This window comes from Babylonia areolata, chromosome 31 (genome assembly GCF_041734735.1).
Source record: "Babylonia areolata isolate BAREFJ2019XMU chromosome 31, ASM4173473v1, whole genome shotgun sequence".
Classification (NCBI taxonomy): Eukaryota; Metazoa; Mollusca; class Gastropoda; order Neogastropoda; family Buccinidae; genus Babylonia; species Babylonia areolata.
Window position 1 is genome coordinate 5,606,419 of NC_134906.1, and position 12,500 is coordinate 5,618,918.

Consider the following 12,500-nt stretch of genomic DNA (forward strand, 5'->3'; position numbering starts at 1 on the left):
CTCCCCGCAGCGGCCGGTAGAAATTTGGTAGAGAGGGAGAGGGGGAAAAAACGATGTCGCGGGTGATGAAGGGACAGTGGGTTCGATGTTTAGCAAGTCAAAACTTAAAGCTGACACTGTGACAACGGGACGAACTGGCATGGCGGTGAACCGGTGTCACAGTCTCAAAACTATACCCCCTGCTGTGTTTTATGCCCCGGAGTCATTCAGTCTTGGCAAACCTCGATTGACATCCGGGGTCTTTTGTTGCTATTCAAAGTCGAGCCCTCCCTCCCCTCCTCTTTCTAGTTGGAAATACCCCCACCCCCACCCCCACCCCCTTTCTGCGGGTTTTATTAAGCCATTTTAAAACGATTGAGGATCGCTCTCAGCGAGCCTTTAGAAAATACAAGACATAAGAATACTTTAATGCATCTAAACGAGAAACTGCTGACTCGTTTGCTGGCAAAAAAAAAGGCCACATATACATAAGCTCCATAGAATAGCACAAACTTTGCCCATGTTGCCACAATCATTCCAACAAGAATGTTTATTCATCAATAGAAGATATAATGATTTAGTACGTTGAAGCAAGATACTTGATCACATTCAACTAAGTTATGCAGATGTATTCCCAGACCTCAAATGCAGCACGTGAAGGTTAAATACTTCAAACACAGTCCATTCTGCCGTATATGTCTCAGCTACACAGAGAGAGAGAGACAGAGACAGAGACAGAGAGAGAAACACAGACAAATAGAGAGACAGACACAGACACACACACACACACACACACACACACACACACACACACTCGCGCACACACACACACACACACACACACACACACACACTCGCGCGCGCACGCACACACACACACACACACACACACACACACACAGAAACACAGACAAATAGAGAGACAGACAGAGACAGACAGACAGACAGACACACACACACTCTCTCTCTCTCTCTCTCTCTCTCACGCACACACACACACACACACACACACACACACACACACACACACACACACACACACACAGATAAACAGAGAGAGAGAGAGAGCTCATATTCATAAATCTGCCTACGCACGTGGACACACACATTCTAACCACACACACACACACCAATGCACTTCATCTCCGGTTCATTTGCTGGATGGACAACTCATCCAGACTTTGTACCTCCCACCCCCCGCTTTCCCACACATGTCACCCCTCTGTCCAGAACAGTTCCACCCTGCACACAAAAGCAATCATTTCATTCATTTATTCATTTTGCCCATCGCTCCTGGTGGAGCATAGGCCATCGACGACCCCTCGCCATCGCACTCTGTTCTGGGCTGTTCTGGCCATTCCAGTCCAGTTGGTCCCTTGCTGCTTCAGCTCTGCCTCGGTATCTCGCCTCCAGCTGTTGCGAGGCCGGCCTCTCTTCCTCTTTCCCTGCGGGTTCCAGGTCAGGGCTTGGCGTGTGATGCTGGACGCTGGCTTCCTAAGGGTGTGTCCGATCCAGCCCCACTTCCTCCGCAGTATCTGCTTGGCCACTGGTTCCTGTCCCGCTCGCTCCCACAGATCTTCGTTTCGGATCTTCTCCTGCCATCGGATCATGTAGATGCGCCTCAGACACAAAAGCAAAGGTAATAATAATAATAGTAGTAATGGATACTTGTATAGCACACTATCCAGAAATCTGCTCTAGGTGCTTTACAAAAACGCTTTTGTTAACATAAAACATTACATGTATGTTACATACACACACCAAAATGTGACTACACACACACACACACACACACACACACACACACTGCATACATACATTTTAACATACATGTGTATCTAACAGCTACCCTTACACAGGTCCCAAGTGGTCTAGTGGTTAGGATTTCGCGCTCTCACCGTGACGGCCGGGGTTCGATTCCCCGCTTGGGAAGATTTTTAGCGCGACTCCGTGGCGCAACGGTAGCGCGTCTGACTCCAGATCAGAAGGTTGCGTGTTCGAATCACGTCGGGGTCACGATTTTTCGCGTTGGGTTACGCTGCTGGTCAGGCATTTCCTTGGCAGATGTGGTGTAGCGTATATGGTTTTGTCCGAACGCAGTGACGCCTCCTTGAGCTACTGAAACTGAAACTGTACCCTTACACATACGCACACATAGGTAGGCACAAACTTACGTAAACACACGCACACACAATACACATTCATATACATGCATGTAGTTATGTACACATACGTATGTATACACACATAGTCAAGCACAGCTAACGCAAAGGAAGTGGACCTGCCACAATTGAACTTATTGCTGAGGGGAAAAGGTGAGTTTTGAGACGAGATTTGCAGAGACCCAGGCTTTGACACACAACCCACAGACCTGGAGGAACCTGGTGAACAGTTCTTCAACACGACGCCCCAGTGACTCTTCACAGAGTTCATGGTGACTGAAGTAGACGGAGACGAACCTCACCCATGTTGGACGAGTAAAATCAAAACGTGGCGCTATACTGACACTGTTTTAACATCGCTCTTTTGGTGGTTGTGGGTTCGAGAGTTTGTATTTTGTATTTGTATTTCAGAATCCGAAAGACGGAGGTTTTCAGGGAACTTGTTCCACGTCTTTGGCGATTGAAAAGAAAACGATCTGTGTCCATAGGTCTTATTTCTGACGTGAGGTATCCTGAGAAGTCGAGTATCGTTGAACGGTCCCATTACCTTGTACGGATATCGGGCCAGTGAATTCATACCCACTATGGAGTGATGGCCTAGAGGTAACGCGTCCGCCTAGGAAGCGAGAGAATCTGAGCGCGCTGGTTCGAATCACGGCTCAGCCACCGATATTTTCTCCCCCTCCACTAGACCTTGAGTGGTGGTCTGGGCGCTAGTCATTCAGATGAGACGATAAACCGAGGTCCCGTGTGCTAGCATGCACTTAGCGCACGTAAAAGAACCCACGGCAACAAAAGGGTTGTTCCTGGCCAAATTCTGAAGAAAAATCCACTTCGATAGGAAAAAACAAATAAAACTGCACGCAGGAAAATACAAAAAAATGGGTAGCGCTGTAGTATCACCTTCACCTTCACCTCTCCCGTAGTCTGGGTTCAGACCGTTGGGGCACCGCTGCTGACCTGGCCACCACCCCTGTAGTATCGCGACGCATTCTCCCTGGGGAGAGCAGCCCGAATTTCATGCAGAGAAACCTGTTGTGATAAAAGAAAGAAATACAAATACAAATACAATGTCTAGGGCTCGGCGTAGGAAGGCGGGACCCAGTCCTCTCCTTCCGCCGTTTTAAATCTCCCCCAACCGAAGTCAGGTACCCGTTCACACCCGGGTGGTGTGAGGAAGGTCCAAGCGAAGTGTCTTTTCCCGAGGACACACACCACCATGCAGTAAGCAGGGATCGAACTGATTATTGGATCAGACCGGAAGTCCAACGCCTTACCGAGTTCGCCACGGCACTTCTCAAGGTGGTAACAGATTCTTCTTCTTCTGCGTTCACTCGTATGCACACGAGTGGGCTTTTTACGTGTATGACCGTTTTTACCCCGCCATGTAGGCAGCCATACTCCGCTTTCGGGGGTGTGCGTGCTGGGTATGTTCTTGTTTCCATAACCCACCGAACGCTGACATGGATTACAGAATCTTTAACGTGCGTATTTGATCTTCTGCTTGCACATACACACGAAGGGGGTTCAGGAACTAGCAGGTCTGCACATATGTTGACCTGGGAGATCGTAAAAATCTCCACCACCAGGCGCCGTCACCGTGATTCGAACCCGGAACCCTCAGATTGACAGTCCAACGCTTTAACCACTCGGCTATTGCGCCCGTCGGTAACAGATTCAATTATTAAACGTTATGTAAAAAAAAAAAAAAGAACCCATCACGGATTTGTTCATACTGAAGAAACGAAGCTTCTGCAGGCAATGCTATCTGGCTTAACGTGTGTGTGTGTGTGTGTGTGTGTGTGTGTGTGTGTGTGTGTGTGTGTGTGTGTGTGTACATTACGGACACAAAGGTAGGGATGTCCTACTTTAACTCACTCAGTACGGCCAGCCCTCTCTTCTCCTCTACACAGACCCCTCGGATGTCCAGTGGGTGTCTCAATGACCCAACCTTTAGCTTCCGTCGTCAGAATTGTGGTATTCTTTGTCAACATTCACGTCTTCAGTATAAGAGCCTTCCGCTTGCAATATTTTGATGATGGTAATTGGGCTGAAACGCTGTTAACGTCGTCTCTTTCGCCGTTCGAATGGAAAGAGTTAACAGCAAGTGTTGATTCTAACTGGGCGAAGGGTGGAAGGTGGCAGAAGGGTTAATACGCTCATCTGCCAATACAGATAGTTCGTGAGTGGTCTGGGTTCGAATCCCGCTCTCGCCCTTTCTCCCAAGTTTGACTGGAAAATCAAAACTGAGCGTATGAGACGATAAACCGAGGTCCCGTGTGCAGCACGCACGTGGCGCACTGAAAGAGATCCCATGCCAACGAGAGAATTGTCGTCTGGCAAACTGGTAAAATTATGCCGCAGAAGACGTCCACTGTGACAAGTCCAGAAATATACATGCATGCATGCACTCAAAGCCTGACCACTGAGGTGCGTTGCTACGCTGCTGGCCAATCATCTACCCAACAGATGTGGTGTAGCGTATATGGATTTGTTCGAACGCCGTGACGCCTCATTGAGAAACTGAAACTGAAACTGGGCGAAATTTACCCCCAGGGGATGGGGAGGGAGAGGTGGGGGGGGGGGGACGCATTTCACGTGTACCTAGAATGACCCCCATATCGATTAACGTTATCAGTATCAGTATCAGTAGCTCAAGGAGGCGTCACTGTGTTCGGACAAATCCATATACGCTACACCACATCTCCCAAGCAGATGCCTGACCAGCAGCAGAACCCAATGCGCTTTGTCAGGCGTTGAGAAAAAAATAAAATAATAATAATAATAAATACATAAATAATAAATAAATCAAATAATTAATTAACAAGAGGGATGCAAGTGTATTAAAATCCAGCCACTGGGGGGGGGGCGGGGGGGGGTCAGTTCTGAAATTGAGCCCCCGGGTGTTCATCATCCCCAGGCCAGTAAATACACAGACCCAGGGGTTGATTATTGGCTCGGCAGATTTAACCCTGGGGTAAAAATAAAGAGGAAGATCTACCGGGGTACGACGAATAGACTGCAACACCGGCAGAATGTCAACTGTGTGGCTGCTGAGGTGTGTGTGTGTCTGTCAACATCAGTTGGCAGAGACTGGTGTCAGTTCACGTTTTCTGGGACACTTAAACTGAGTGGGGTGTGGTGTGCTGAGAGATGTGTCAGTGTGTGTGTGTGTGTGTGTGTGTGTGTGTGTGTGTGTGTGTGTGTGTGTGTGTGTCTGTATGTGTGTGTGTGTGTGTGTGACTGAATGATCTTCAAACTGAACTGGGCAAACACACCACGCGAACACACACAAAAAAAACACACGCACGCGCACGCATGCACACACCGTGGGACACACACACACTGGGACACACACATACACACACACTGGGACACACACACACACACACACACACACACACACACTGGTCACACACACACACACACACACACACACACTGGTCACACACACACACACACACACACACACACACACACACACACACACACACATATATATATATATATATATAGACACACACACACACACACACACACACACACACACACACACACACACACACACACACACACACACACACACGTGCGCGCTCTTCCCTCACTTCCCACCAACTACCCTCACAGTCATAACAATAATGATAACCATTATCATCATGAATATTGACTGAGTCCGAGTCATTACAACTTGAAAACTAACGTCCGCCCAAATGAGTGATCTGTATTTATTTCCCTGCCACACACACCGGCCAACTTTCACATTCGTCATAATTGATACCTGAAATAAATGTTAACAGCCAAATGCGACCAACTATTTATTTTTCCAAACGTTCGAACCGGACATCGCACACGGTGTCTCTTCGCGGTCAGTATACTGGTTTCAATAATCTGGGGATTTCCGCAACGCATGTTCACAAAAGTTAAGGATCACATTGGAACATGCACGGATTTCTTCTGGGGCATATGGTGATATGATTCTTTCAGCAAACTGTGGTGTAGAACGCAGCCAATGTAGACAGATATACACAGGCCCATGGCAATGTGAGTGTGTTTGATGGGTGAGTAGAGAGAATGGGGTTGGGTGGATGGATGGTGGTGGTGTGGTTCGAAAGGGAGAATGACCCGATTTTTACCCCTTTTATCTTTTCTATCCAAAACTTTATTTTACAATTTTTACAAAATCTATGACATGCAGATTACAATTATGCTCCTTTTTACATGTGTGTATTTTAAGTGAAAATTGCTGTTATCTCAGCCGTTTAATCATGTGTGTGTGTGTGTGTGTGTGTGTGTGTGTGTGTTTGTGTGAGTGTTGGAGTGTAACAGTTGTAGTATTGAGAGTATGTTACTTTGTGAGTTTTATGCATTGTGTTCTTATAATATTAATGATTCTGTTTTATGTGTCTACTACTTTTTATGTGCTTTCTTCTTTCACTTTAGGTACAGGATTGTAAAGCGCTTAGAGCTTGCTTATGCTTGTATTATAGCGCTATATAAAAATAAAATATTATTATTATTATTAATGTAGTGAGCACCACTCATAAGAAGCAGACGTGCTTTCTTGCAATTTTTTTTTTCGCACTGAAAATCCACGGCTATTGCCGTAAAAACTACTGTAACTGTATCTATTGGAGTCTGAAACTTCCATTTTTCAAGCCGTTCATGGTGCGTGTGTGCCTAAAACAGCTGTCAGTTGTTTTTTTTTCAGTGAGAGGCTAATGGTAGACCTTCTTCTTCTTCTTCTGCGTTCACTCGTATGCACACGAGTGGGCTTTTACGTGTATGACCGTTTTTACCCCGCCATGTAGGCAGCCATACTCCGTTTTCGGGGGTGTGCATGCTGGGTATGTTCTTGTTTCCATAACCCACCGAACGCTGACATGGATTACAGGATCTTTAACGTGCGTATTTGATCTTCTGCTTGCATATACACACACGAAGGGGGTTCAGGCACTAGCAGGTCTGCACATATGTTGACCTGGGAGATGGGAAAAATTTCCACCCTTTACCCACCAGACGCCGTCACCGTGATTCGAACCCGCGACCATCCTCCATCATCAACAAGATCCAATCAGAGAGAGAGTCACGACAATGTCTCTCCATCACCATCCGAACCCGGAACCCTCAGATTGACAGTCCAACGCTTTAACCACTCGGCTATTGCGCCCGTCTAATGGTAGACCGAGAGCAGCTTTCATAATTCAAAATTAATAAACTCTCGAATTCGTAATATTATTTCATGGACACAAACCTGGTTCTATGAAGTGCTCCTTAACCTTTAGTCCCAGTGAAGTCTGCATGCTGCTTCTTTCTATGTACGTCACTGTTCCTGAAACGAGGGATTTCAAATGTGATTCTCGATCTTGTACTATTTTATGAAAAGAAACCTAATTTTCGCGAAGCGGACTTTTAACTTTTTGTGCAGTATGAACTTCACGTCGTATATGTACCACACGGTTTCTATAACGAAGGTGTTCAAATATATTCCCGAGTTTGTAATATCTTATAACAAAAATTGAATATTAAAAATAAAATAAAAAATAAAAAAATCCCATAGTTTTATGAAGTGGTCTTTAACTTTTTGTGCAGCGTGTACTTCACGTCGTGTATACCTACGTACCTCGAGGTTCCTGTAACTGACGAAGGAGAACAGTCGTGGTTGTCCCTCAACAGCAGAACCTGCCTTTCCAGGCTGCTCGGGTCTCAGACTAAACTTACAGGCAGCTGGCCTCTGTTGGCTTACTGCTGGAACAACTGTTGCAAACAAAACAATCAAAGGGGGGCGGGGGGAGGGGGGAGGGGCTGGGTGGGGCGGCATGTGCTGCTATTGGGTTTTAGCTGCACAGACTGCACACTTGGAAGTGGTGGCCTATAGTTGTAACCCGTCCGCCTATGCCGGGAAGAAATATACTGGCTAGTGTGGGGGGTTTGAACCATTGCGTTCAGATTCTCTCACCTTCTATGGGGACACGTTACCACTCAGCGACCACACCTCTTCTTCTTCTTCTTCTTCTTCTTTGTTCGTGGGCTGCAACTCCCACTTTCACTCGTATATACACGAGTGGGCTTTTACGTGTATGACCGTTTTTACCCCGCCATGTAGGCAGCCATACTCCGCTTTCGGGGGTATGCATGCTGGGTATGTACTTGTTTCTATAACCCACCGAACCCTGACATGGATTACAGGATCTTTAACGTGCGTATTTGATCTTTTGCTTGCGTATACACACGAAGGGGGTTCAGGCACTAGCAGGTCTGCACATATGTTGACCTGGGAGATCGTAAAAATCTCCACCATTTACCCACCATGCGCCGTCACCGAGATTCGAACCCGGGACCCTCAGATTGAAAGTCCAACGCTTTAACCATTCGGCTATTGCGCCCGTCAGCCACCACACCATTCAGCCTACACTCGGTCTGTGTCAGACTGACACCAGTCTGTCCAATCAGAGAGGATCACCGCAATGTATCCATCCCCCATCATCCAACCAGAATAGGTTACGGCAACGTCCCCATCATCAACAACATCCAATCAGAGAGAGGGTCATGACAATGTCTCTCCATCACCATCCTCCTCCAATCATAAAAAATTCACGGCAATGTATCCATCACCCATCAACCAATCAGAGAGCGTCATGGCAATGTCCCCCATCAACATCCTCCAATCTGAGAGAGTCACAGCAATGTCTCCATCACTTATCATCCAATCAGCGAGGATCACGGCAATGTCCCCATCACCACCCTCCAATAGGAAAGGATCACCACAATGTGCCCATCACTTCTCATCCAATCAGAAACGGTCACGGCAATGTCTCCATCACCATCTTCGAATCAAAGAGTTACGGCAATGTCACGTGCCCATCACCAATCATCCAATCAGAAAGGTTCCCCACAACGTCTCCATCACCAATCGTCCAATCAGAAAGGTTCACCACAACGTCTCCATCACCAATCGTCCAATCAGAAAGTATCACCACGTCTCCATCACCAATCGTCCAATCAGAAAGTATCACCACGTCTCCATCACCAATCATCCAATCAGAAAGGATCACTACAATGTGCCCATCACCAATCGTCCAATCAGAAAGGATCACCACAACGTGTCCATCACCAATCATCCAACCAGAAAGGATCACCACAACGTCTCCATCACCAATCGTCCAATCAGAAAGGATCACCACAACGTCTCCATCACCAATCGTCCAATCAGAAAGGATCACCACAACGTGTCCATCACCAATCATCCAATCAGAAAGGATCACGGCATTCTCCCCACCACCCCATCACCATCCCCCACGCCATGTTTCGGTCCACTGGCAGTCACTCAACCTGTCACCCGTGTCAGAGTAAGAGATACACTAATCTACCCAGGCAGTTATTTCACCTCCCATCACTCCCTCCCTCCCTCCTTCCTCCTGGTGGGAGGGGAACCTCACACCCGGACAGACAGACCGACACACAGACAGACTGACACACACACAGACTCCACCCCCGGCCCCCCCCCCCCCCCCCCCCCCCCTCCGAACTCCCTCGTACAACGAAACCTTCACCCAAACCAAGACCCCACCCCACCACTGAAAAACATCTTGACCCCAAAGGCCTCAAAGCCAATAGGTCATTAAACTCAAACTCCACTGCCTGTTTCATCTGTCAGCAGCTATCTAATCTTTCAGCAGCCTACTACTGACTGCATAGCAGGAGTGACGATACGCGGGGCAGCTCACGGGCACACACACAGCAGGGCTGATGAAGGCTGCAAAGTCTCCGTGAGTGAGCTCTATCAGAGTTGTCTGTGGCACTGTTCTGTCGCAGGGATTGACGACGTCATGGGAGGGTGGAGAGGTCAGTCTGGCTCAAGTCAACCGTTTCCACGCGCGCTCCTCACAGCTTTCCCAATCACGCACCTGTTGTTGTTGTTGTTGTTTTTCTTACCTGGCAGTATGTGATTAGTTGTAAGTCGAGTGTTTTGACGGTAATGTGCGCAATCTCATGTATAATATATCTGTTTTCAACTCTTTTTCTTTCTTTCAGTTTTTTTTTTTTTTTTTTTTTTTTTTTTTTTTTTGTCCATATACTATTAGTTTGATTTCAAAACCGTCGAACAAAAATGTCACAAAATCGGAAAAGAAAAACAGCATCTCGAGGTATCTAGTACCTGGCAAATCAAAACGCCCCCACCACCACCCCTCCTCCATCCACCCACCCATCCCCACTTTTAATCTCTCCTCCCCCTCCTCCTCCTCCTCCTCCCCCTCCTCTTCCTCCTCCTCCTTCTCCTCCTCTTCCTCCTCCTCTTCCTCCTCTTCCTCCTTCTCTTCCTACTCCTCATTCTGCTCCTCCTCCTCTTCCTCCTCCTCCCCCTCTTCCTCCCCCTCCTCTTCCGGTTCCCCCTCCTCCTCCTCTTCCTGTTCCTCCTCCTCCTACTTCTCCTCCTGCTCCTTCTCTTCCTCCTCCTCCCCCTCTTCCTCCTCCTCTTCCTGTTCCCCCTCCTCCTTCTCCTCCTGCTCCTCCTCCTCCTTCTCCTCTTCCTCCTCCTCCCGTCATCTCTCTCTCTCTCTCTCTCTCTCTCTCTCTCTCTCTTTCTAATCGTTGTCTCAGTGATTTCTCCAATTGACACAGATGAGGTGAGAGGCCTGGAGCCACCACCCACCCACAGACACCACACACAGAGAGCGTTCCCACAATCTCTGCTTGTCTCCATCAATTTCTTCCTGCCTTCCTTCCTTCCTTTCTTTCTTTCTTTTTCCCAACCATTCCCACCACCACCGCCTCTCTCTCTCTCTCTCTCTCTCTCTCTCTCTCACACACACACACACACATACACACACACAACCTACCACCACACCAAGTGGCAAGACAGGACCCCAGACACGGAGGTGCTTGCAAAAGCCACCCTTCCCAGCATCTTCACCATCCTGATGCAGTCCCAGCTTTGCTGGGCTGGACACGTGGCGCGCATGCCAGACCATCGGCTGCCCAAAAGGCTCTTCTGTGGCGAGCTGCAACAAGGGAAGAGATCACACGGAGGTCAGAAGAAGCCCTTCAGAGATACTCTGAAAATATCTCTGAAAGCGTTTGATATCAACCCTGACTCCTGGGAGGAATCTGCAGTGGACCGTGACAAATGGCGCGCTGCTGTGCACAAAGGCGCCAAGTTGTGCGAGGCCAACAGAACTGCTGCAGCTGTTCAGAAGAGGCAGGCCAGAAAGTCACGGGCAAACAAGCTCCCTGACAATGATATGCCTGTCTCTGTCTGCCCCAACTGTCAGCGAACATTTCGTGCGCAGATTGGACTATTCAGCCATCTGCGCATTCACAGATAGATTCATGAGCATCCCTCCACCCCACCACCACCCTCCCCCCATCCCCTAGCTGGATGACAACGATGGTCATCATCGATTTCGATGGACACACACCACCACCACGTCACATACACACTTCCTCCTCACCCTTAATAACAGCAGTTACTGATGGGGGGCGGGGGGGGGGGAGCCATTTGCTCAGAACAAGTCCCCTCCACCACCACCACCCACCCCCCATACCCCCTAACCCCTCTTCCCTAACACCGCTCAACCTCCCCCTTACTTACCCCCACCACCCTTTTCCACCTCCCTCCCTCCCTCACTCACAGCACGGTCCAGTTGACTTTGACAAACGACTCTGCAGATGCAAGTCCACAGCTCACCCTAACTCGTTTACCCTTGTTCGCTCTCCTTCCACCAGACCTTTTATCGATTTGCACGGACCCCTCGTGGGCTGTGGTGGTCAAGGGGTGAGGGTGGGCGGGGTGGGAGGGGGGGGAGCTGCCAGCCCGCTGACCATTAGCTGTGAGTGATGGCAGCACGTGCACACTGTGTCAGTTTCTCCGCAAGACATGATCAGTGGAGCGCGCGTGGCGGCCTTGTCTCGGCTTGTGGGAAAGGGACCTGACGGACAGACGTTTTGATTGGATTAGCGGCGGCGGTGGTTGGTAATGGTGGTGGTGGTTGGTGATGGTGGTATTGGTGGTGGGAGAGATGTGGTGGCTTGAAAGTTCACACAAGTGCTACTACACGTTTGCTATTGTAACTGCAAGACTTGCCCGCAGGTGTGAAAGCGCGCGCGTGTGTGTGTGTGTGTGAAGACGAGGCGCAATAGCCGAGTGGTTAAAGCGTTGGACTGTCAATCTGAGGGTCCCGGGTTCGAATCACGGTAACGGCGCCTGGTGGGAAAAGGGTGGAGATTTTTCCGATCTCCCAGGTCAACATATGTGCAGACCTGCTAGTGCCTGGACCCCCTTCGTGTATATGCGCACGCAGAAGATCAAATACGCACGTTAAAGATCCTGTAACCTATGTCAGTGTTCGGTGGGTTATGGAG

General features: G+C 48.6%; 2 non-coding genes across 2 annotated transcripts; both read left to right on the plus strand.

Annotated features, from left to right (window-relative positions):
* Positions 1 to 1,839: 1,839 nt before the first annotated feature.
* Trnae-cuc (transfer RNA glutamic acid (anticodon CUC)) lies at positions 1,840 to 1,911 on the plus strand. The gene has a single exon. It is a non-coding gene; the product is annotated as a tRNA-Glu (tRNA).
* Positions 1,912 to 1,923: 12 nt separating this feature from the next.
* Trnaw-cca (transfer RNA tryptophan (anticodon CCA)) lies at positions 1,924 to 1,995 on the plus strand. The gene has a single exon. It is a non-coding gene; the product is annotated as a tRNA-Trp (tRNA).
* The last annotated feature ends 10,505 nt before the right edge of the window (positions 1,996 to 12,500 follow it).